Below are 27141 nucleotides of genomic sequence, written 5' to 3'. Positions count from 1 at the left end.
ACATGAATGAACAATAATAATTGCTTAATCAAGGATAAACTGTATATGTTCTCATTTAAGAAGATGATGTTCTGAGTCCTATCATTTTAAAAGTTACAAAGAGAATCAAATTAGATAAGTCTGGGAGTGGTTCTGTTTTTTCTTTGATATCAAGAGAAGAATAAACAGGGAGGGGAACCAAGGAATATTCTATGGAGAGAAAGGAAAGAGGAAATAAGACTAGAGAAAAATAAGTCATATATTTTTCTTTTGAGGTAGCAAATAATGAATATCCCCAAGGAAATGGATGAACAAGCTATGGGGTGATGGAATACTATTATGTTTTAAGAAATAATGAAGAATGACAACTGTGGAAATATGTTCAGAAGAACTGCATGTTTAACCTATATTGGATTGCTTTCTGTCTAAGGGAGGGAGGTAGAGGAAAAAGGAGAAATTTTGGAACACAAGATTTTGCAAAGGTAAATGTTGAAAACTAGCTTCGTATATATTTTGAAAATAAAAAGTTATTTTAAAAAAGAAATAATGAAGAGGATGGTTTTAGAAAAACTTGGGAAAAACTTGCATAAACTAGTGCAGAGTGAAGTGAATAGAACCGGGAGAAAAATGTATACAGTGACACCAATATGATAAAAGCAAACAATTTTGAAAGAAATTTTTATCAGTATAATGCGGAAGACTAATAAAAATATGCTATCCACTTCCTGAGAGAGAACTAAATGATTCAGAGTACAGAAAGAATTAATTGTTAAAAAATATGGCCCATGCCATATACATGTTTGTAACAGGTCTTGTCTTTCTTTAGTTCTCAAGGGTGAGAAGGCAGATTTTTGCTGACTGAAAAAAATATAAAATTTTTAAAAAATATATAATATATAATTTTATTTAAAAAAAAAGATATGTGTTAGGTATGCTGCTAAATGATGAGGATATAAATACAAAAACAATCCTTGTTCTCAGGAAGGTTATAGTCTACTTAGGGAAAAAACATCTACATACACAGGGTATATCAAAAGTCTTAATGCAGATACAAATTTTAATAAGGCCAGGTGGGTCAGTGGTTAGAGAGCTAGACTTAGAATCAGGAAGACTCCTCTTTCTGAGTTCAAATCTAATCTCACACACTTACTAGCTATGTGACTCTAGTCAACTCACTCAACTCCTGTTTCCAAGTTATCAAAATGACAGCATGAGTAAATAGTAATATAAAAGAATAGCAATGAAGAAGTTTTTTTTTAAATAATAGTTTTTTGTTTTCAAAATACATGCAGTTTTCAACAACCACCCTTGCAAAACCTTGTATTCCAAATTTTTTTCTTCCCTTCCCACCACTCCCCTTCCTCCAGATAGCAAGTGATACAATAATGTTAAACATGTACAGGTCTTCTATATATGCTACGTATGCTGTACAAGAAAAATCAGATCAAAAAAGGAAAAAAAAAAGTGAGAAAGAAAAAAGAAAGAAAAAAAGAAAATACTATATTGTGATTTATATTCAGTCCCCATGGTCCTCTCTCTGGGTGTAGATGGCTCTCTCTATCACAAATCTCTTGGAATTGGCCTTAATCACCTTATTTTTTTTTTTTTTTAATTTTAAAGCTTTTTATTTTCAAAACATATGCACAAATAATTTGACCACATTGACTCTTCCATAGTCTTGTGCTTCAGATTTTCTCCCCTTCCCCCCACCTCCTTCCCTAGATGGCAAGCAATCCAATATATGTTAAACATGTTAAAATATATGTTAAATCCAACATATGTAAACATATTTATACAATTTCTCTTGCTGTGCAAGAAAAATCAGATCAAAAGAAGAAAGTAAATGAGTAAGAAAACAAAATGCCAATGGACAACAAAAAGAGTAAGAATGTTATGTTGTGATCCACATTCAGTTCCCACAGTCCTCTCTCTAGGTGTAGATAGCTCTCTTCATCACAAAATCATTGGAACTGGCATCAATCATTTTATTATTGGAAAGAGTCACATTCATCCGAATTGATCATTCATATGATATTAATCTTGCCATGTACAATGATCCCTAGTTCTGCTTGTTTCACTCAGCATCAGTTCATGTAAGTCTCTCCAGGCTTCTCTAAAATCCTCCTCCTGATCATTTCTTACAGAATAATAATATTCCATAACATTCATATGCCACAACTTATTCAGCCATTCTCCAATTGAGGGGCATCCATTCAGTTTCCAATTTCTTGCTACTATAAAGGGAGCTGCCACAAACATTTTTGCACATACAGGTCCCTTTCCCTTCTTTAATATCTTTTTGGGATATAAGTAACACTGCTGGATCAAATGCACAGTTTGATAACTTTTTGAGCATAATTCTAGATTGTTCTCCAGAATGGTTGGATCCGTTCACAATTACACCAACAATGCATCAATGTCCCAGTTTTCTCACATCCCCTCCAACATTTGTCATTATTTTTTCCTGTCATTTTAGCCAATCTGAGAGGTATGTAGTGGTATCTCAGAGCTGTCTTGATTTGCATTTCTCTGATCAACACCGAATCATCTTATTGTTGAAAAGAGCCAAGTTCAAGAATTGATCATCACATAATCTTCTTGTTACTGTGTAACAATGTTCTTTTAGTTCTACTCACTCATAAAAAGGTTTTTGAGGAAACATGATGAATGGAGTTTTATTTTGTTTATATTGAGAATAAGGTTATTAGAAAGACAGGACAGCTAGGTGGTGCTAGAATGACCTGGAGTCAGGAAGACTCATTTTCCTAAATTCAAATCTAGTCTCAGATACTTATTAGCTGTGTGACCCTAGCCAAGTCATTTAACTCTTTACCTGTAAAATGAGTTGGAGAAGAAAATGTCAAATTACTACAGTATCTTTGCCAAGAAAACCACAAATGCTGTCAGGAAGAGTCAGAATATAATCAATAACAAAATGTTCTTTTGTTTACATACTTTTAAGCATCATGTGTATTGTTTTGGTTATTCTACTTACTTTTACTATGTATCACTTCATGTATATTTTATCATATTTCAATTTTTTTACATCCCACAAAATAATAATATTACGAATAAATTGAATGCCATAATTTTTTCACCCATTCTTCATCAATGGGTGCCTACTTTGTTCCTAGGTTTTGAAGGATTGGAGGAAGCAGAGGAACAGTAATGACAAGGGAAATCTATAGATCTTCTGCTCAAAAATATCTCCCCCACATTTTCCACAGCTCCTTTCCTGATTTCCCAACTGTTCCTGACTGCTTTGTTGTTGGTGAGTAGTTTTTCAGTCATATCTGACTTTTCATGATCCCATTTGGGGGTTTTCTTGGCAAAAGTATTAGAGTGATTTACCATTTCCTTCTCCAGTTCACTTTACATTTAAGGAAACAGAAGGAAACAGGGTTAGGTGACTTGCCCATAGCTAATAAGTGTCAGGCCAGATTTGAACTGTCTTCCTGCCTCCAGATTGCTCTACCCACTGTGCCATATACAAGATTTCTTAAAAGAATTAATGTTTAAGAAGTTTTTTGCTATCACAAAAATAACGTGTGTGTGTGTGTGTGTGTGTGTGTGTGTGTGTGTGTGTGAAATCCTCTCTGGAATAAAATGGTAGAAATGTTTAGTGATTTTTCTCACAACCAAAGTATTAAAAGAAGTCCTGTACACACTGTCCCGTCCCGGGAGACTCAGTCATTCGTGAGGAATCGAGGAGGATCCAGCCTGGGGGAGAATGGGCGAGAAAGAAGAGGGAGACCAAGCAGATCTTGTCAAGGTCTCATTTATTGATGGAAACAGCTCAAGTTATATAGGGTAGAGCTAGGTGCAATACATGAGGACAAAGTTGGGAGGGGAAAAGGGGGCAGGGGAGAGTAAAGGTATGTGCTACCTGCGAGAAAGGGTATGGGGGGGACTGCAGGAAGGAGCAGACATTCCAGGAGGAGGAGGGGAAAGAGCATCCTGTGGTTACAATTCTTATCTGAGTCTCTAGGGTCGTTAAGCCCTGAGACATCTCTGTGGTTAATATAATACCATGGCTATGTGTTTACAGGTGTGGGGGTCGTTCGCTTCTCTAGCCACCTGGTCGCCATCTAATGCTAGATGCAAAGTTTATGGTCTGGTAATATTCCATGACTATAGTTCCCGTCACCGACAACACACAATTCCTGTATATTAACTATTAAAAAAGGAAGGGGAGGAGCTTCACCACAGTGGATTTCCTATGTACCCTGAGTCGGAGGGATAGGTAAGAAAATACTCTTTCCCATCTGCCACAGTCACAATTTCCCCATTTCTGAAGCAGAATGACTGAGGGTTCTGTCTCCACAGAGACCAGTGGCCATAGTGATGTCATAAGGTATTTGTTCTGTGGTAAATTTCCTGATGACTCACTGACCTAATTATTTGGCTGCCTTTGGCAGTGAGCTGGGTATAGATGACGTTTTGATAGGATATTGAGCTCTATGTAACCCCACTTAGCAAGACTATATTACCCAAGAGCTAGAGCCTGTGGCAATTCCTATCATAGTGGTTGCCTGCCTATCAGACAGGATGTTAGTTGTAGCCCTTTTCATTAATCTTTTTCTTTTCTCAGGAGAATTATCCCATAAAAGTACCAGTGAATGCAGAGTTGGGACAGGAACCTACATTGCTAAGGGGGCAGGGATGAGTAATCCCGTTGTAGCTGAACTTCACTGAGCCTTCTCTGCCTGCATATCGCCTGATAGTTCTCAGTTTACTGCTTTTACCAATGCCATTTGTTCTGCCTATATGAACATCTCTACTACTAATTATTCATGCATAGAGTGCTTGTGGGAAAGAGGTTGGGAGAGGGAAGAGTGAACTTGTGATTTTATCCATCTAAACAATTCACAATGAGAAAATTCCTTATTCCTATGATGCATATCAGCAACTCATCTGTGACTTGTAGACTCAGAGGCACATAGGAGTTGAGTGATATCCATAGCTTGTATTTGTCAGAGGCAAGATTTCAGCTCAAATCTTTCTGATTCCAAAATCGATCCTGTATCCAGAAACAAATTAATGGGGGAGTGGGGAGAAAAAGTTAATAAAGAAGAAAAGAAAGAAAGGGGAAAGTGTAGAATAGTGAATAATAAAGGGTATGGGTATAGTTGTGTTAGAAAGAAACCCTATGATTGACTATTAGCAGTATGGGATATGAGTCTTTTTCCCAACCTCTGAGTGGGTCAACACAACCTCTGATGTCATGTCACCCACTCAATTGATTTGGGACCCAATTTTGGATTGCATTTTATCCACTCCTCTCAATTCTTTGCAGTCTGGTTTCTTGTCCCCACTACTTTGCCAAATTTGCCTTCTACAAGTTTACCAATGAGATCATATAAAATAAGTATATAAAATATGTATTGACTGTGAAAGGTTTTCTTGATCTTAGTTCTTTCTAAAGATGCTTTATTGATTTTGGCCATTGTTTTTGGCTTTTTATGCACATTTCTATGGCTATATTCAAACCAGAATAGTAATTTTCCTAGGGTTCCAGCCAATTCTATTCAACTCAGCTTCTAAAACTCTTGATCTTTTCTCATTTTGTGTCTCTTGACATTACCATCTACCCCCTCCTGAATATACACTCCTCTGACTTCTCTGAAATTGCTCTTTCTCAGTTCTAGTTTTATGTGTCTGATTCCCTTTGCTGAAATGTCAACCATTTTCTGCTTCCTTGCTGCATGTATTCTCTAAGGTTTTGTCCTGGTCACTTTTTTTCTTCTTTTTACACTCTCTCTCTTGATGAATTAATATATTCGATTATATTGTATTAATATACTCACTTATCTCTCTGCATATAATGACCAAATTTTCTGAATTGCAATCATGCATCTACAATTCCTACTAGATACCTCTAATTGATTTTCCTGGAGTCAGTAAGACCAGATTTCAAGTCCATTAGCTGTACAACTCTTACCAAGCCACTTACTCTGTTTGCTTCAGTTTCCTCAACTGTAAAAAAGGGGAAAAATAATAAAAACAGCACCTACCTATTAGGGTTATAGTGAGAACTAAATGAGATATTTGTGAAGCACGTGGCACAGAAGATATGTGACTCATATATAATTGTGTATTCTCTTCCCTTCCTCTTCTATCTGAATATCTCTTCTACTCTTCAAACTCAACATAGCCCAATCAGGACTCATCATTCCCCCTTACACAATTTATCCCTGCTCCTAAAATTCAAATTTTCATATTTATGTGAGAAGCCTTCACAAATTGGCTTTAATCTAACTTTTCAGCCTTTTAGCATTAATCTTTTTCATGCACTATACTTTACTCTCCATCTCCTGTCTTTGTACAAGTTATCCTTCTATCTGGAAGGCACTCCTTCTTTACCTCTACCTCTTAAGAATTCCTAGTTTACTTCAAAATTCAATTCATGTCACATTCTACATGAAACTTTTCCTAAAACTCCTCAGTTGTTAGTGACTCTCCCTCCCATTACCTTGTGTTTTTTTTGTGGATAATTATACATGTGCATATTCTTTCTTTCAATAGAATATAAGCTTCTTGAGAGCACAAGATTTTTTGGTCTTTTTTTGTATCCCCTGTGCCCAGTACAGAGTAGATCCTGAATAAATTTTAATCAATTGCTGTTATTAGGTACCTAAGTTCTCAGTCTCAGAATTTCTCTTAACTCTGCTCTCTATCCCATTTCCTAGATCCAATCCGTTGCCAACCTGAGTCAGCTTTGCTTCCTGCCCCATATTTTTACATCTTTTACAGTTTCCAAAATAACCTTTCTAAAGCAGGTTGAACCATGTAACCTTCTAATAAAAAAAAAAAAAATCTTTTGAGGTTTCTTACTGCTTCTAGAATAAAACCATAAATCCTCAGTCCTCTACAATCTGGCTCTAAATCATCTTCTTGTATACATATTTCATCTTTCTTTCTTCCAAGCACTTATATCCCTGCCGAATTGCTCTTTTGACCTATCTCCAAATTTTGTATTCTATCTGTTTCTGTATTTTCATACAAGCTGGCTCCTAAGTCTGAGATGCACTGTCTCCACAACTTGATCTCTTAGAATCCCTATTTTCATTCATTTACTTTGTTAATTGATAAACATGCATCAGATGCCTACTATATATCAGACACTTTATTGAGCACTGGGAATACAAAGAACCATAAAAGAGAGTCCCTGACCTCAAGGACACAATCTAATCTGAAAGACAATATATTTAAAAAAAAAACCAAAACAAAAAAACAAAAACCTACATATCAGAAAACTATATACAGGATCAATTTGAAATAATCAATAGGAAGAATTTTTTTAAATATTTTTTAAATTAATTTTTATAATTATAACATTTTCTTTGACAGTACATATGTATAGGTAGTTTTTTTTTTTTTTTTTTAACAACATTATCCCTTGTACTCCCTTCTGGTCTGAGTTTTTCCCCTCCTTCCCTCCACCCCCTCCCCTAAATGGCAGGCATTCCCATACATATTAAATATCTTATAGTATATCCTAGGTACAATATATATGTGCAGAACCGAATTTTGTTGTTGTTGTTGCAAAGGAAGAATTGTATTTGGAAGGAAAAATAATCTGGGAAGAGAAACAAAACAAAAAAAACCCCAATGCTCCAATAGGAAGAATCTTAATCAGTTTGTTGTTTGTTCATTCCTCTGTCCTTCATACTTGAAGAGGATCAATAACATCAGGAGCATAATTGGATTTGAGTGAGAGAGAGTCAGGCAAAATTGTCATCTTGTTCTCTCCTCCAGAATCATGGGAGGAAAAATTGTGAGGTCGGTTTTCTACCCAGTGAATTACAGCTTCTCTTTTCTATCCGTTTCTCCATTCTAAATTATTGAATAGTATGAGCAACAAGAGTGACCTGTAAGACATTGAGCTGCCCACCTTCCATAATACTTTGATAGAACACCAAGATAATGTGGTATATCTGCAATCTGAGTGATGAGGTCTAACCAATGGTGAGGTCTAGATAAGGAGTACATAAATAAAATTAGGATTGAGGTCTAGTGGAAGGCTTGGGGTACAGGGAGTCAAATGGAGCTCCCCTGCAAGTCCTTTGTATTCGGCACAAGGATACAGAGTTAAATGAGGTCTAGTGGCAACGCAAGAGTCCCCTGTAAATGAATTTACAGGCCCGAAAACCTAGATTGATAAAAAGAGGTTTATTGTAGGGTTTGGAACTAAGGTTAAAGTCTGGTTAGTAAAAGGTATTAGATAGAGGAAGAAATATACCAAAAATGGCGGACAGAGAGTCTGTGATGCAAAGCATGTTGCTTGCATATTTCAACTCTCTGCAAAGAGATGATTCCAGCTTGGCTCTTTTATTTGCTTGAAGGGGCCTATGGGTGGAGTCCCAGATTGATTCCTTGAGGGCCAGAACCCACCAGCATGGGGGTTGGGTACAGCCCAAATTAGCTCAGATCCAGATCTCTCCCCTTGGAATACAAAAGGGTGGTTTTGACCAGATGTTGTAAATCAAAAGTCAGTCCCAAAGGGGGTTGGGGATCAGAAAAGGAATCTTAAAGGGGCCACTGCCCCCATCATGAGGAGAACTTCTCTCAGGATTCAGAGTTCAAATTTGGCCTCAGACATGTACAAACTGTGTGACCCTGATCAAGTCACTTAGCTCTGATTACTTTAGTTTTCTCATCAGTAAACTGAGATGCAGAAGGCAAACTATTTCAGTATCTTTGCCAAGAAAGCACCCAAAAGGGTCACAAATAGAAATGAATGAAGGGATTAAACAACAACAAAATTGGAGGAAGAAGAGAAGGCCCAGGACAAAATCCTGTGGGACACCCATTGTTCATGGGCATAAGCTGGATAAAAATCTAGCAAAGGAGACTGAGAAAAAAACAGATAAGAAAAGAATCATGAGAGTGTCATGAAAACCTAGAGAAAAGAGAATATTGAGAAGAAATTGATCAGTGGTTTCAAAAGAATGATGAAGATTTTTAAAAGGTCATGATGTTTGACAATTAAAAGATGACTGATAATTTTTAGAGAACAATTTCAGTTGAATGATGAGGTAGGATACAGCATAGTGTTTTGTATATATCAATAAACATTTAGTAAGTACCTATATAATACCATGCAATGTGTTAAGCAGTTAAACATTTAATAAAAATTAATAGTTAATAAAAAATAAAATTTTTCGAAGTTACTGTTAGTTTTAATATACACATAGCTAAATGACCAAGATGAAAGCATCAAATAAAAGACACATGAAATGAGAAAGCTTTTTATAGCAAACGTGCATGTTATAAAATCATTTTATGTAATCAATGTCGTTACCTATATTTATGTTTCCTTTCCAAAGAGAACTTACCTGAAGGATTCAATTTACATTCAAGAGCAACTGAGAAGCAATTGATAAAAGTGAAGAGCAGCCACCATATGAGAAGTGCTAAGACAAATTCCAGCTCTAGCAGTAATCCTTTTCTTCCCTGTTCTTTAGCTTCCTTATCTATAAACTTAAAAAGACAATATTTGCATTTACAAGATTGCTTTGAGAAAAACTAGTTATTACTTTTTTGATTCTCCAGATCCCAAAGATACCTGAGTTCACACAAGAAAACTGTTCTCAGAAGTTTTAGCAAGGTAAGCAGGCTGCTTGTTTGGAGAATATGAGGGAAGGTTTGTGTAGAGAATCTGAATTTCTTTTTTGATTTCCATAAAATTCCCCTTTTATCTCCCATTCAGTTGTAGCCAAGAGTCTGATTGGTCAATTTCCTTCATTATAAGCCTGATGAGTAACTGAAATATTGGAACTGAACATCTGAAGGAAGACCAAAAAGAAATATGTGATTATGAACCCAGTAGGCTTGTGGCTCAGAAAGAAAGTCCAAATGTCCAGTCTATTAAACTCAATGTCACAGCATCCTGCTAGGTTAAATCCTATTATCTAATGTTACAAGCCTCTCTTCCCATAATCTGGGTACCTCCTTAATCCATCTCTCAGATTCCCTACCCAGGAGCAAATTACCTTCCTCCACAGGCACAGGCCACACTGAGCATCTCTTTCCATCCATCTTATCTCTCAGTAGGATGACTCATCTTCTTCTGGATAGGGAAAATGTTGTGCCACAGTCTCCTTGAGCTGTTCTACCTCAGTTTCCCTGCACTAGTTTCCCTCATTGTCCTGACTGAGTTTCCATGAATTGCTCTATCTCAGTTTCCTTAACTGTCCTGCCTCAGCCCCCTAAGTCATAAAACCCCCCTGGTTCCTTAAGACTGAGGACCATTTGCTCTAAGGTCAATGGGAGATGAGGAGCAGATCAGACTTCCTTACTCCTAGCTCCTGCCCCCAAGAATTTATGACACTGTCCCTCTAAAATATTCCAAAAGATAAGACTATCACGGATACTTCACAGACATCTTGACTTCTGTTATTCAAACATCCTGACTCTGGCTTTTAGTAAAAGTTTATAACTTCCCCCCATCCTGATTTTCCCCCTTTTTCCTCTCCTTTGTCTGAAGAGCTATAAAAGTGTTCATCGTTTCCCCATTCATTACTGGATACTTTGAAAAGAGAGTCCTGTCCAGTCAATTAAACTCTCCAATTAATAAAATATTTTTAAAAACTCTCTAATCTCTATCTTGCCTCAGTTTCTCTGGCATTACAAAACCACCTATGAGAAAATTCACTCACTTACTTCTTCTGAACCAGGACTTAGCTCTCACTACTCTTTCTTATAATTTTTTTAATAATATATTTTATTTATTTCATTAAATGTTTCCCAATTACATGTAAAAAAATTTAACAATAATTTTTTAAATTTTTGAATTCTAAATTCTTTCTCCCTCTTGCACCTCTCCCACCTCTTGAGGAAACAAGCAAAATGATATCAATTACATGTTTCTTAGTACTCTTTCACTCAGAAAAGAAATAGGAAAATGAATGATTCTGATATATGGATTGATTTCTTTGGACTAAGTTAAGTAGTCAATCAAAAGTCTCAAATCCACAAAACAAAAAACAAAAAACAAAATAATGAGCAGTGGAAAAAAGAAAAGGATATAATAAAAAGTATTAGAAAATTTGATAAATGAAGAGCACTTTAGAACCATCTTTTAAGGTGAAGAAATGTCAGTTAAGTGAGATAAGTCCTCAGAATGTCGATATACCACATTATCCTCATATGATAGGAGGTAGGCAGCTCAGTGTCTTACAATTCATTCTTTCATTGCTCATGCTATTCAATAATATAGAATGGGGAAAGGGATAGAAAAGAGAAGCTGGCAATTCAGTGGTAGAAAGTCTACTTTATAGTTTTTCCTCCCATGATTGTGGAGAAGAGAGCACTGACAACTCTTCTGACTCTCTCTCTCACTCAAATATATAATTCGTGCTCTTGATTGATCTTGGAGAATGAGGGACAGAGAAATAAACAAACAACAAATTGGTTAGATTCTTCCTAATCAACACTGGCTTTGTCCTTCTGGAGCTCAATTTTCACCCCATTCCTATTTGAATGTGAATTTGAAAGATCCAAATTTGAATCCTGACTGACACTTACAAGCTAAATGACTTTGAGCCAATCATTCTAATGGCATTTGATTCTTTTGTTAAATAAGGAAGTTGAACTAGATGATCGAATTTCAAAAGTATGGAGGCAGAATGGTTAGGATTAAAAAAAGGAAGGGTGAAAAGCTCTCAGGAATGACATGTTTTTAGTAATAGCTTTTTATTTTCAAAATATATGCAGTTTTCAGCATTTATCCTTGCAAAACCTTGTATTCCAAATTTTTCTCCTTCTCTTTCCCCCATGGCCTTCCCCAGACAGCAAGTAATCCAATATATCAACATTCATTTTTGTAAGATTTTGACTTCCACATTTTTCTCCCTGCATCTCTTCTCTCCCCAAGACAACCAACAATCTGATATAGTTTACATAAATACAATCATGTAAACATGAAAGAAAAATCAGAACAAAAGGGAAAAGCCATGAGAAAGAAAAAAATTTAAAAACAACAACCAAAAAAAGTGAAAATAATATATTCAGACTCCATAGCTCTTCCTCTGGATATGGATGGCATTTTCCATCACAAGCCTATTGAAATTGTCTTAGATCACTGTATTGCTGAGAAGTGCCAAGACTATCATAGCTAATTACCATACAATGTTGCTGCTACTGAATATGGTGTTCTGGTTCTGCTCATTTCAGCATTAGTTTATATAAGTCCTTCCAGGTTTTTCTGAGATGATCTTGCCTATTATTTCCTATAAAACAATAGTATTCTATTACATTTATATATAGTACAACCTATTCAGTCATACTCCATTTGAAGGGATGATTTTTTTTTTAAGACATGAAGAGAAACCATTTGAATGAGGAATAAAAGAAGGAATTGTCTGATGATACTTATTTAGACAAATAGGGAATTCTTCAAACCAATTTATAGTTGAAGCAAAAGCAAGTAACAAAAGATGAAAGTAATCGTGGCTGATATTTATATGGCACATTAATGTTTGTGACATGATTTACATAAGGTCTTCCAATAAGATGGAAGCATGAGTCCAACTCAAGTACCTTTAGCAAAGATTAAAAAAGAACACCAAACTGAAAAAAGTAGTCAAGAAATTCAAAGAGAAACTATTCATTTGGGGAAGAAGCCTGCCAACATGTAGAAGAAATGCTCCAAGGACAAGAGAAGTCAGCGATACTATGAAGAAAATACAAGAAAACCAGATTTCTTCAAAGAAAAATTTCCAATGTGCTTAAACTCTCAATATAAGAATGCAGGGGAATGAGGGAAAAGAGAAAAAAAGAGAAATAAGGATTCATATAGTACTTACTATGTGCCAAACATTGTGTTAAAACACTTTTCATATATTATCTCGTTTGATCCTCGCAATAACCTTTGAAAGATAGGTGTTGTTATTATTCCCATTTTACAGATGAAGAAACTGGAAGAGACAGAAATGATTTGCCTAGAGTCAAAAGCTAGGAGTATCTGAGACAGGATTTGAACTTCAGGCCAATACTTTATCCACTGTACCATCTCTAGCTGCCTTCAGACCTAACATGAGAAAAATCAGACCAGGATATTCTAGAGCACTGAAAATTGGCAGCATGTCCACCTAAGATTATTCAGAAGGTAATGAAGAATACAAGACTTATATTCCAGATGTCATAAGAAGCCTTAAACTTGTTATCATTGAGAGTATAGATAAGAGACCAGCTGAGATCCACCAACAACAGCCTGGCCCTCATATAAAGTCCCAATTCAAAAAATGAGGCTAGAAATAGGACCAATGCCTGTGATAATTTTTTTTTTTTAAATTATGGACCAAAAGAAGCCCAAGGCATCACTCGAAGTTAATGGCAGAGAAAAACAAGCATCCCTTCAGAATTCTGGCATCTTTAAGCATCAAAGAGGACCTAGACAAAGAACATATAAGACAAAGAACAGTGGTTTTAATCTATTTTGTTAATGTTAAAACAGAAAAGAGAGGAAAAGGTGGAATATACTAGGGGAAAAAAAGAAAGAAAAAACAAAGGGATCTTTCCTATCTCACGAGTGATTTATGAGAAGATGAATATACAAATATGGAAATGTGGAATATGAAAATAAAATGTGGAAAAGGGGATGGGGGAATGAGCATAATATGAATTTTATTTATATTAGATAAAAGAGGATTGAAACGCACAGTTTAATGAAGCAATTTATGAAATTCAGCAGGAAAAAAGCAAGGAATAGGAAGGGAGAGAGCTTCAAAAGGAACAGGAGGATCAGAAAGGGAAAAATAAAAACTAAACTACAATTTCAGAGACTGATACATTAAAAGAAAATAAAAAGAGAGTAAGAATTTATGATCAGGTTTGCTCAAGGGAACAAGAAAAAGGGATGTAGATGGAAGCAATCACTTTAATTATATGAGTAATGAGCCAAGTTCTCTTTGACCACCTTCTTCTTTGTAAAGGGAATGTAGAGAAAGAAATATATATAAGAGGATACGATGGAAGGAAATGCAGAGTTAATCATAAATGAATATAAATACCATGACTTCACCCATAAAACAAAAGAAAAATAAGTTAAAAACTAGAATTTTTAAAACATCATCTAAAAGAAAAGCACTTGAAACATAAAAATAGTTCATGCAGATTCAATTATCAATTCAATTATTATTGTGCTGATGATTCTCAGGTCTATTTATCCAGCTATAACCTCTTCTCTGACCTCAAGTCTCACACCACATTTGAATTAGATATTCATAGACACTTTAAACTCAACATAATCAAAACTAATCTCATTATTTCTCCTCTCCCCTCCCCCTAACCTTCCTCCTAACTTCTCTATTGCCTCATCCTTTAACCCTCCATTACCCAAACTCTTGACCCAGATGTCATCCTCATCTTTTCAGCTCCTACTAGTTTTTCTTGTTCCTGATACATGTCTTGTCCATACTGGCTTCTGAAAGCCTGAGGTTTACCCCTGCTTTTCTGGAGGAGATCCTTACTAAGGAAATGCTCGCATATTTCTGGTTTTCTATTTTTCTTTTTTCTTTCTTTTTTTTTTTTTTTTTTTTTTTTAATAATTTTTATTGATGTTTTCTATTTCTGAGATCACCATTGTATTCCATGTATTCCTTCTCTTCCAACCCTCTGAGAGGTGTTCTTATATGTCTTATAGTGCAGTAATATTATATTACATTCATGTATCACAATTTGTTTAGCTGCTTCCTAATTGATGAGTGTTTACTTTGTTATCAATTCTTAGCTGTTACTGAGAGTGCTGCTATATTTTGAAGGCTAGGGAGACTTTCAATGGCTTCCTTGGGACAAGAGTCCAGAAATGAAGACCCTTGTACAAAGAGTATGGATATTATAGTCACTTTATCTGCATAATTTTAAATTGCTTTCCAAAATGGTTGTACCATTTCACAGCTCTACCAATAATTTATTAATGTTTTTATCTTGCTACAACCCCTCCAATATTGCCATTTTGGGGTGATTTTTGACAATTTGACGGCTGTGAGGGTTGTTTTGATTTGTTTTTCTTATTATTAGTGATTTGCAACATTTTTTCATGTGGTTGTGAATAATTTGCAATTTTCCTTTTGAGGCCTGGTTGTTCATATATTTTCACCATTTATCTAATGGGGAATGATGACTAGTCTGTCACTCAATTTTAAAACCAATACCAGGGAGTTATTGGTATTGCTGCTTTACAGTGTGAGGTCTGAAAGTACTATTTGCTATTTGTCCTTACTTCTTTTCATTATTTTCTTTGATATTCTAGATCTTTGTTTTTTCCAAATAAATTATTGCTGTTTTATCAACTGTGAAGTTTTCTCTTGGTAATTTCATTGGTATGGCATTAAAAAATTAATTTTAGTTATATTGTCATTTTTATTATATTGGCCATGAGGACTGACTATAGATTCTTTTTTAATTCTTTAAGAAATGCTTTGTAATTAAATCTATACAAGTCTTTTTATACTTTGGGAGGTTGATCTCTATATTTTAAAAATATATTTTGTAGTTATTTGGAATATGATTTCCTTTTCTATTATTTCTTATATGTTGTTGTTATTAAATAGGAATGCTGTTGTTTTTGAGAATTGATTTTGTAGCCTGCAACTTTGCTAAAGCTGTGAGTATCTTTGCTGATTTCCTTGGGTTTTTAAAGAGAATTTAACTGCAAAAAAGAAGACTTTTATTTACCCTTTAATTGTTTTTGTTCCTTTAATTTCTTTTTCTTGTCTAGTCTTTGCTAGCACTTCTAGAACTATATCAAATTATAGTGGGGAGAGTGGCATTCTTGCTTTACTCACATATTTGTTGGGAAAGGTTCAAAGGATATATTGAAGGCATAGGATATTTGCCATTGTTTCAGATAGATGCTTTTATGATATTAAAAAAAGGTCTCTCTATGCCTATATTTTGTAGGATTTTTTTCATAATGAATCATTTCTTGGATAAATCACTATAATCTGTCTAATGAGATTCTGTTTAAAATTTTTAATCAATTAAAGATATCAATCTATAATTTTTTCCATTTTTTATCTTTTCCTGGTTTGAGTATTAGGATTACATTTGTCTCATAAGAAGATTTTGATAGAGTTCTTTCTGTATCCGTTTTTGAGAACTATTTGAGAAGTACAGGTAGGTAATAAATGTTCTTTAAAAGTTTGATAGAATTCTCCAGTGAATCTCTAGTGAAGTTGGTTTTGTTTTTGTTTTTTAATATTGATAGTTCCTTTATAGTTAAATCTATTTCCTTTTTTGAGGTTAGGCTATTTATGATGTCTCTTTTCTGATAATTTGGATATTTTGTATTTTTAAAGGTATTTATATCTTTCATATTTTTAGTGTTTTTAGCATATGTTCCATTTACTATTTTTATTTCTTCTGGTTTTGCTGTGATTTCACATTGCTGGGGTTTTTTTTTTTTTTTGATTTTTGATTTTCTTTAATCAGATTAAGCAAGGGTTTGTCAACTTTATTAGTCAAAAAAAACCAGCTTTTAATTTTATCGTTCCCATGACTTTTTTGTTTCTGATATATCTATTTTCTGTCTAATTTTTAATATCTCTTCTTCTGTATTTATTTTAGGCTTATTTATTCTCTAATTTTAAAAATTATGTTCAATTAATTAATTTTATCTCTTTTTTAAATTTTGCTAATGTATGATTGTAAGGATATGATATTTCTCCCCAAGGACAGCTTTAGCTGCATCAAATTTAGGTATGTTGTTTCAAAATTATCATTTTATTTTGCATAATTGTTAATTGTTTCTATGATTTGTTCTTTGGTCCATTCTTTATGATTTTAGGGTTAAGAAACAACTAGCTACATGGCTTAGTGGAAAGAGTATCAGCCCCTGACTCAGGGCTGTTTATATCCAGCCTCTAATATTTACCAGGTATATAACCCTAGGCAAAAAACTCAATTTCAATTGCCTCAAAAAAGAAAAAAAAATTAGATTTCAAGTTAAGCCTCTGTTTGGGTCTGTATTTTTTGTTTATATGCTCCCTATCTATTTATAAAGGATGTATTGATTGTTTCTGTCTTTTTCCATTTATTTTCCATTACATTATTTGTAATGTCTCTGTGCCATAGTAAATGACCAACTTTTGTAAAAGTTTGTTGTGGTGCAGAGAAATGTGACTCACTAAGATTTTAGTTTCTCCAGAAATTTGTTCAGCTCCATATATTTCTTTTTGTTTATCTTTTTCTTAGATTTATCCTAAACTAATAAAGGGATATCAAAGTTTTCTGTCACTGTTATGTTACTATCTATGTCTTCTTAAAGCTAAGATGTTTCCTTTATGAATTTGCATGATAAGTCATTTGAAGTCTATGAATTAATTACTGATATTGTTTTGTTGCCTATGTAAGCTTTTCAGCATAAAATATTTTCCTTGTTTATCCCTTTTTATTTTTTTTAATGCTTGTTTTTGCCTTATCTAATGATGGCAATTCCTGCTTTTTTAAATTTACTTGATGTATAGTAACTTTTCCCCATCACTTTGGTTCATTTTGTGTATGTCTTTGTTTTTTAAAATGTGTTTCTCATAAGCCATAGATTGTAGGATTTTTTGTTTTCTTATCCAATCTTTTTTTGTTTCATTAGATTCTTCAATATATTCATGTTTAAAGTTATGAGAGTTAACTTTATATTTTCCTCGATCTATCTCTAAAATTAGGTTTTATTCAAGTTATGATCCCACCTGCCCTTCTGCTATAAATACAATAGAATGTTCCTTCAGTTGCTTTAAGATTTTTAAAAGATGATCCTGTTTCATGGGTTTTCTTCCTCTCATTCCTGGTTCCCTCTTCTCCTTGTAGTTACCCTTCCCTTTATTTATTAGTTCCTCTCTCCTACTTTTATCGGTTATATATTTCTACCTGCTCTTTTCCCTTCTCAGTCAAATAGATTTGTCTTCCTCTTCTCTGCTTTAGTTAGTCTTATTCATTAGGATTTTAAAAATTTCATTGTTGTGCCCTTTTTTATAAAAGGGTTTTTATTATCCATCTTCTCTTTATTTTTTTCTAGATCCTTATTCATTGATTCATGACCCCATAACCATTTAGTCTTTCTTTTTTTCTATATTCATCATACAATCAAAGTTTCTTCCCATCATTAATAATCCTAGTCCTTGATTTGACCCTGATTTATTCCAGCTCCTATTTCTTCCCTCCTCCCCCCAGCCACTTCATATACTCTTTCAAGTTGTCACTGACTTCTGGACACAATGACTCCAGACCATCTTTTTACTATTATAGCCTCTCCCAGATTTTTCACTTTCCCCTCTTTCTCAAAGTATATTTGGAAAGAAGCTTCTTATTGGTCTTTCTATTATCACTGTTGTTATTGCTATCTATATTCATTCCTCTTGCATTTCTGTTGTTTGGAATGTTTGAAATGCAAATAATGTTTTCTGTTCTAATTTTCTTTCTAAAAATATTTCAAACTCTTTTATTTTTGAATGTTCATCTTTTATCCAATGTGGTTTTTCTTAGGAATGAATTATTCTATTTCTTATTCCTTTTTCTTGTGCATAAAGAATAGTCTTGAATCATTTGAATGTTGTTTTCCTTGTTTTTGTAGGTCTTTCTTCTATTGGCTAGCAGAACATGCTTTTTTTCCCCCTGTTCTTTCTCTCTTTTATTGATGTCTCCATTTAAAAATATAACATTTTTAAAAGCTTTTTATTTTCAAAACATAGTTTTCAACATTCACCCTTGCAAAACTTCAAGTTCCGATTAGATACAAAGGACAAAAAAGGGTACATCTATAGCAATCTAATCTTTGACAAACCAACATTAGGGACAAAAATTCATTATTCGGAAAAAACTGTTGGGAAAACTGGAAATTAGTATGGCAGAAATTAGATATGGATCCACACTTAACAACATATACCAAGATAAGATCAAAATGGGTCCATGATTTAGGCATAAAGAGGGAGATAATAAATAGATTAGAGGAACAGAGAATAGTCTACCTCTCAGACTTGTGGAGGAGGAAGGAATTTATGACCAGAGGAGAACTAGAGATCATTATTGATCACAAAATAGAAGATTTTGATTACATCAAACTAAAAAGTTTCTGTACAAACAATACTAATGCAAACAAGATTAGAAGGGAAGTAACAAATTGGGAAAATATTTTTAAAAACAAAGGTTCTGACAAAGGTCTCATTTCCAAAATATATAGAGAACTGACCCTAATTTATAGGAAACCAAACCATTCTCCAATTGATAAATGGTCAAGGGATATGAACAGACAATTCTCAGATGATGAAATTGAAACTATTTCCACTCATATGAAAGAGTGTTCCAAATCACTACTGATCAGAGAAATGCAAATTAAGACAACTCTGAGATACCACTACACACCTGTCAGATTGGCTAAGATGACAGGAACAAATAATGATGAATGTTGAAGGGGATGTGGGAAAACTGGGACACTGATGCATTATTGGTGGAATTGTGAAAGAATCCGGCCATTCTGGAGAGCAATTTGGAACTATGCCCAAAAAGTTATCAAGCTGTGCATACCCTTTGACCCAGCATTGCTGTTATTAGGATTATATCCCAAAGAAATACTAAAGAGTGGAAAGGGACCTGTATGTGCCAAAATGTTTGTGGCAGGTCTTTTTGTTGTAGCTAGAAACTGGAAGTTGAATGGATGTCCATCAATTGGAGAATGGTTGGGTAAATTATGGTATATGAAGGTTATGGAATATTATTGCTCTGTAAGAAATGACCAACAGGAGGAATACAGAGAGGGTTGGAGAGACTTACATCAACTGATGCTGAGTGAAATGAGCAGAACCAGAAGATCACTATACACTTCAACAACAACACTGTATGAGGATGTATTCTGATGGAAGTGGAAATCTTCAACATAGAGAAGATCCAACTCACTTCCAGTTGATCAATGATGGACAGAAATAACTACACCTAGAGAAGGAACACTGGGAAGCGAATGTAAATTGTTAGCACTAATGTCTATCTACCCAGGTTACTTATACCTTCGGAATCTAATACTTAATGTGCAACAAGAAAATGGTATTTACACACATATATTGTATCTAGGTTATATGGTAACACATGTAAAATGTATGGGATTACCTGTCATCGGGGGGAGGGAGTGGAGGGAGGGAGGAGATAATTTGGAAAAATGAATAAAAAAATTAAAAAAAAAAAAAAAACTTCAAGTTCCAAATTTTTTTTCCCTCCCTTCTCCCTTCCACATCCTCTAGAGAGCAAGTAGTCTCTTGTTAAACATGAACAATTCTTCTATACATATTTTTACATTTATCATGCTGCACAAGAAAAATCAGATTAAAAAAGAAAAAAAAAATGAGAAAGAAAACAAAATGCAAGCAAACAAAAAAAAAGGGAAAATACTATGTTGTTATCCACATTTGGTCCCCACAGTTCTCCCTCTGGGTGCAGATAGCTCTCTCCATCACAAGACCATTGAAACTGCCCTGAATCACCTCGCTATTGAGAAGACCATGTCTATCAGAATTGATCAACATGTTGGTGCCATGTACAATGTTTTCCTGGTTTTACTCATTTCACTCAACATCAATTCATACAAGTCTCTCCAGGCCTCTCTGAAATCATCCTGCTGATCATTTCTTATAGAATAACAATATTCCATAACATTTATGTACTTATTCAGCCATTCTCCAAACGATGGTCATCCACTCAATTTCTAATTCCTTGCCACTACATTAAGAACTGCTACAAATATTTTTGCACACTTGGGTCCTTTTCGTTTTTTATGATCTCTTTGGGATATAGGCTCAGTAGAAACATTGCTCGATCAAAGGATATGCACAATTTGATAGCCCTTTGGATACAATTCCATATTGCTCTTCAGAATGGTTGAATCAGTTCACAATTCCAACAATGCATTAATGCCCCAGTTTTCCAACATTTGTTCCAACATTAATCATTATCTTGTCCTGTCATCTTAGCCAAGCAGAAAATGTTTCTGAATTGAATTGTTAAATTTAATCCTTACAGGCTTTGAGATTTGCAGCCTTGATTTTTTTTCTCCCTGAAGACAATTTGTTAATTCTTCCCATTGAAATTTCATTTTCTATGCTCAAAATTTCTGGGCAATTTTCTTCTATCATATCCTTCGTTGTAATGTTAAGGTTTTTTGACCTGCATTTTCCTTCTGGAAAATCTATGATTCTTAGGTTGTCTTTATGCATCCTCTTTGAAATCTGTATGCTTTGTAGTGAGCATATTTTCTTAATTTTTGCCTTTCTAGATATTAACAAATGTTGGAGGGGATGGGGAAAAATTGGGACACTTAATACATTGTTGGTGGAGTTGTGAACTGATCCAATCATTCTGGAGAGCAATTTGGAATTATATCCAAAAGGCTATCAATTTGCATAACCTTTGATTCAGCTTTTCAACTGTTTCAACTGGGCTGATATCCCAAAGAGATCTTAAAGGAGGGAAAGGGACCCATATGTGCAAAAATGTTTGTGGCAGCCCTTTTCGTAATGACAAGAAACTGGAAAATGAATTTAAAAAAAACTCAGTTGGAGAGTGGCCAAATAAATTATGCTATTTTATTGTTCTATAAAAAACGAACAGCAGGATGATTTTAGAGAGACTTGGGGAGATTTACATGAACTGATGCTAAATGAAATGAAATGAGCAGAACCAAGACATCATTGTACATGGGCAACAGCAAGATCATATGATGATCAATTCTGATGGAGGTTTTTTTTTTCAACAATGAGATGATTCAATGATCTTGGGATGAAGAGAGCCATCTGCACTCATAGAGAGGACTGTGGGAACTGAGAGTGGATCACAACATAACATTTTCATTCTTTTTGTTTTTGTTTGCTTGAATTTTATTTTCTTTCTCATCTTTTTTTTTTTAACGTTATGACCTAATTTTTTTTGGTACAGAAAGATAATTGTATAAATATGTATGCCTATATAGGATTTAATATATATTTTTACCATATTTAACACAAATTGGATTACATACCATCTAGGGAAGGGGAAGTAAAAGGGAGAAATTGGAACACAAAGTTTTTTCAAGGGTCAGGGTTGACCTTTGCAACATTCTCATAAAAAGCTCATTCTCTTTTCTGACATTACCATCACACTCATCACTTAGTGCCTGGACTATTACAATTTTTTTCTCATTGGTCTCCCTGCTATGTCTCTCTCTAATGCAGTACATCTTTCACTGAGCTGTCAAATTGATCTTCCCTAGTATAAATCTGATCACATCAGTCCACTCTGCAATAACGTCCAATTGCTCCACATAGCCTCTACTTTCTTTCCTTTTCTTTACATTCTGACTTCCAACCTTTTAATTCAACTGAAACTATTCTCTCCAAAATTACCAATTATCTCTTAATCATCAAATTTATTGGTCTTTTCTTAGTCTTCATGGATCTTGACCTCTTTTCAGTCTTTGACAGTATCAATTACCCTCTGTTAATTCCCTTTCTGTCAGTTTGACTATTCCTTTTCAATTTCATTTGCTGGATCTTTACCCAAATGAAGTTTTACTTTTTTTTTTTTTTTTTTAAACTTCATTTTACTCCATAGCCACTAATCATGGAGATCCTCCAAGGTACTGTGCTGGACCTTCTTTTCTCTACACTACTCTATTTTACTCTACACTATTTTACTTGATCTCATTATCTCCCTTGTGTGGGAGACAGTATCGACGACAAAAACAATCAGAGACTCTTAGAATAAGAAAAAAGCAAAAAAGGATTTGTCATGATCTCACAAGAAAGGGCATTTCCTGTCTTACAAGGTGTTTGTCAGTAAAAAGGAATGCAAAGTAAAAGCTGCAAAACACAAGAACTGAACACAGAAGCCTCCAAAACCCCTATTCCCCCAGCCTGGCCTTTTCTCACATTGTTTGAGAGAGTCCAGGCTTATACCCTAAACCTGGAAATGTATCCCAGAAACAAAAGAGTGCAAGTCAAAAATGATCAACTCTTATTTTAAATTTTCTTAGAGAACTGCTATACAAGTAGATATCCTCGAATAAGAGAATTCAAAGTCATCATCACCTTTAAAGAACTTAAATGTTCATTAAAAAGTGGAGGGACTACACACCTGTCAGATTGGCTAAGATGGCAGGAACAAATAATGATGAATGTTGGAGGGGGTGTGGAAAAACTGGGACACTGATGCATTGTTGGTGGAGTTGTGAAAGAATCCGGCCATTCTGGAGAGCAATTTGGAACTATGCCCAAAAAGTTATCAAACTGTATATACTCTTTGACCCAGCATTGCTGCTATTGGGCTTATATCCCAAAGAAATACTAAAGAAGGGAAAGGGACCTGTATCTGCCAAAATGTTTGTGGCAGCCCTTTTTGTAGTGGCTAGAAACTGGAAGATGAATGGATGTCCATCAATTGGAGAATAGTTGGGTAAATTATGGTATATGAAGGTTATGGAATATTACTGCTCTGTAAGAAATGACCAGCAGGAGGAATACAGAGAGGCTTGGAGAGACTTACATCAACTGATGCTGAGTGAAATGAGCAGAACCAGAAGATCGCTGTACACTTCAATGCTGTATGAGGATGTATTCTGATGGAAGTGGAAATCTTCAACATAAAGAAGATCCAACTCACTTCCAGTTGATCAATGATGGACAGAAACAACTACACCCAGAGAAGGAACACTGGGAAATGAATGTAAATTGTTAGCACTACTGTCTATCTACCCAGGTTACTTATACCTTCGGAATCTAATTCTTAATGTGCAACAAGAAAATGGGATTTACACACACATATATTGTATCTAGGTTATATTGTAACACATGTAAAATGTATGGGATTGCCTGTCATCTAGGGGAGGGAGTAGAGGGAGGAAGGGGAAAATCTGGAAAAATGAATATAAGGAATAATGTTATAAAAAAAATTACTCATACATATATACTGTCAAAAAAATTTATAATTATAAAATAAAATAAAAAATTCTAGTGCCTTGCCTCTGTTTATTATTTCCAATGTATCTTTTAAATAGTTAGTAGATGCTGTTTGCATGTTGTCTCCCCATTAGATTGTGACCTCTATGAGAGCAGGAATTGGATTTTTTTCTTTATTTTTATACTTTATTTTCTTTTTGACAAGAGTAAACTCTGTATGATCTGAGTGAGACCTGTAAAATTATGTAAAATCACCAAAAAATGTCTCCTTTGATCTATAAACCCAAGTGGTCTTGCATCCTCTTGGAGCAAGATAAGCTTTCTTGGGGGAAGTCACAACTCCAGGCAAGATTTCACATTTACCTGAGACTTCCCTTAGACTCATACATAAAAATAGGTCTTCAGAAAATGACTTTTTGCAGGTCACTTTTCCCTTGAGAATGATATGCCTGCCCAGAGACTCCCTTTTGGTGTTTCTTTAATAATAAAGCATTTTACCACCATAGCCTCTGGGTTTAGCAAATTTCTTCACTCAGAACTCACACTTTTGAGAGAATGAACCCCACCCATTCCTGCCTAACTTCTTCATTGGTACCCTCATCCCTCATCATTTTTAAAACAACTTATTTCCTTTGTTCTTATATAGCAAATGTCTAGCACACTTAACAAAGATTTTATTAACTGATTTACATTGTGATGGTTGATTCGGCCTGTGCTTTTATTTTTCCTGGGTACACATGGTTTTGTTGAAGTTGGGAAGGGACCCCAAAAGCTGGGGGTCACAGACTAGTGTCTCGAGGTGTCTCAAAGGAATTTTCAGTCTTGAACTCCTATCCATGTCAAGGGGCAAAGTTTATTGTTATTGTAAGGCCAATTGAAGTGGTCTAAATTCCAAGGGAATTTAGCAAAGAAACTGAAGCAAGGAGACAAATTTATTCAGTTCATATCATTGATATGCTAGTTTTATGGCCTAGGGGTCAAACCAAGGAGTGGTCTCAAGAATTTGGTTATCACTGACCAATAGACAGTGTTGTAATTGTAAGACTAAGGCCAGAAGACTTGAAATCATTGGCAGAATAATCACATTCTTAGATCAGTGGGCCTCAGGGTCAGATTCTACAGCCAGAAGATTAAGAATCACTGATAGATTATTAGAACAGAAGCCCTCTAAGGTCAGGGGACCTTAAAATTGTTGCTGTCTCCCCTAGAAGCTATATTACATCACTTTCTCTTTGTTTTCTCTTTTTCAGATCCATGCATCTTCTATGCTTTTGATGAAGAGTTATATTCTACTTTGTGCCTCCTTTCTAGGCTCAGTGAATTGACTTTTAAAAATGAATCAACATGACCAACTATGATAGAATTTGCTCTTCTTGATGAGGCCTAGAATTGGGGGTACCTAAATGAAATTAGGATTAATTGTGGTCTAGTGGCAGGTTTGGGGTACAGGAAATCAAATAGAGCTCCTCTGCAACCCCTTTGGATTCGGCACAAGGATACAGAGTTAAATGAGGTCTAGTAGCGGTGAAGAGTTCCCTATAAAGGAATTTATAGACCCGAAAACCTAGATTGATAAAAGAGGTTTATTATGGGGTTTGGAAGTAAAGTCTAGTTAGTAAAGTTGATGGTAGAGATAAAAGGTACCAGAACCAGGGTTCCAGTGGGTAGAGATCCTTTGGCATGCCAGGCATAAGGCTGCCATGTTTGGGATCTCTGCAAAGAGAGGACTCCAGCTTGGCTCTTTTATAATAGGGGGCTTTGGCTACAAACTGAGGGGGGATTGTAGATTGAGTCCCAGGTTGATTCCAGGCTGGATTTCGGCCAGATTCTGGACTGAGCCGACCCCACCCAGATAACAAAGATGAAACTGTGCTTAGGGTAGAGTCCCCCCCCAGAGGCAGAGTCCAAAGAGGTTTTCTCCTTTAAGGATTTTTCAGAATTTTGGGGTTCCCTCGTCATTCTCAGCAATACACTGACTCCAGATAATTCCAAGAGACATGGAATGGAAAATGTCATCTGCATCCAGAGAAAGTGCTATGGAGACTAAATGAGGATCAAAGCATACTATTTTCACCTGTTTTGTTTTTTTCTTTCTCAAGGTTTTTCCCTTTTTTTGACTTTTCTTTCACAACATGACCGGTATGGAAATACTACTGGGAGGGGGGGGAATGAATCAACATCTATTTTTAAAGGTCTTTTATGCACACTAAAAACAGTCTCTGCCCTCAAGGAGCTCACTTTTACCATGAGTAAATGCCCAATGGCTACAAACAAGGCAGGCAAAGAATAGATGGAAGATAAGTATTAGTAACTGGAGGAACAAGATGTGTGGCTCAGAATGTTGAGTGTGACCATTTAAAAAAAGCTGGAGAGATCTCTAGGAGCAAAACAAAAGTTTATTACATGTTCTCCCCCCAAAATCAGGTGTCCCTCCCATGGAGCAAGCAATTGAAAGGAGGAAACACCTTTTGGGACAGGTTTTCTACTTTTAAGTAGTCCCTAATATAAATACTCCTCCCATCACTGACCATCATCCTCATTGGCTGAGGGTCTTACATTCTAAATATGGGAACTACTCAAGAAACTGAACTTGGCCAATAAGTGCCTAGTTGCCCATATTTGATCGAAGTAGGGAGAAAATTATATCATGGGAGGATAGCAGGAAGGGGACTTAAGTATGCCCTTAAGTCAATGCTGAAGGACCTTCAGGCCTACTCCAACTCTGAGTAGACCCAGTGGCCCAAGAAGACCAAGAGGAGCCAGAAGGGGATGAGGAATTAGATAGGGAATATGAAATTGTTACAAAATTTTTTCAGAGTCCCATGGTACCCCTGGGGTGATATTGTACCAATCCCATGAACCCAATGTATATATTCCCTTTCCTCTTATTCTCCTTTATACAACTTAATACATCCCATTCTATTTTATTACACTTAGCTGTAGAAACCTGTCGATAGCAACATTCTTGTTCTCCTGTTTCTGGGAGAGCATCCAAGGTGCAACTTTTCCAATCCTCCCCACATTTCAACCGGAGATTCCTTCCCATGTCTCGCCAATATTTAGACATTTCTGTACAATCAATTGTCTTTGGCTTCAGGTCTGTTCTCGAATAAGTCCATTCACATGCACTATTTTCCAGCTTCAAACCTTGCCCCATTTGATTTAAGCAGTATTTCCTTTCCTATCTTCTGTCAATGGTCACTGCTGTTTCTCTCCTAAGTTCCAGAATCAGTCCTGTTGTGAATTTGGG

The 27141-nt window shown here is 35.2% G+C and overlaps 1 long non-coding RNA gene across 1 annotated transcript in view; it reads left to right on the top strand.

The window, feature by feature from the left end:
- The window catches only part of LOC141538747 (uncharacterized), a 38610-nt gene extending 13364 nt beyond the window's left edge, over positions 1-25246 (top strand). The window contains exons 2-4 of the long non-coding RNA XR_012481118.1: positions 3114-3250; positions 9535-9589; positions 25142-25246. This is a non-coding gene — a long non-coding RNA (uncharacterized LOC141538747). The remainder of the gene's footprint in view (positions 1-3113; positions 3251-9534; positions 9590-25141) is intronic.
- The last annotated feature ends 1895 nt before the right edge of the window (positions 25247-27141 follow it).

Source organism: Sminthopsis crassicaudata, chromosome 4 (assembly GCF_048593235.1).
Source record: "Sminthopsis crassicaudata isolate SCR6 chromosome 4, ASM4859323v1, whole genome shotgun sequence".
Taxonomy (NCBI): Eukaryota; Metazoa; Chordata; class Mammalia; order Dasyuromorphia; family Dasyuridae; genus Sminthopsis; species Sminthopsis crassicaudata.
Note: the sequence above shows the minus strand (reverse complement) of the source record. Positions and strands in the feature narration are given on the sequence as shown.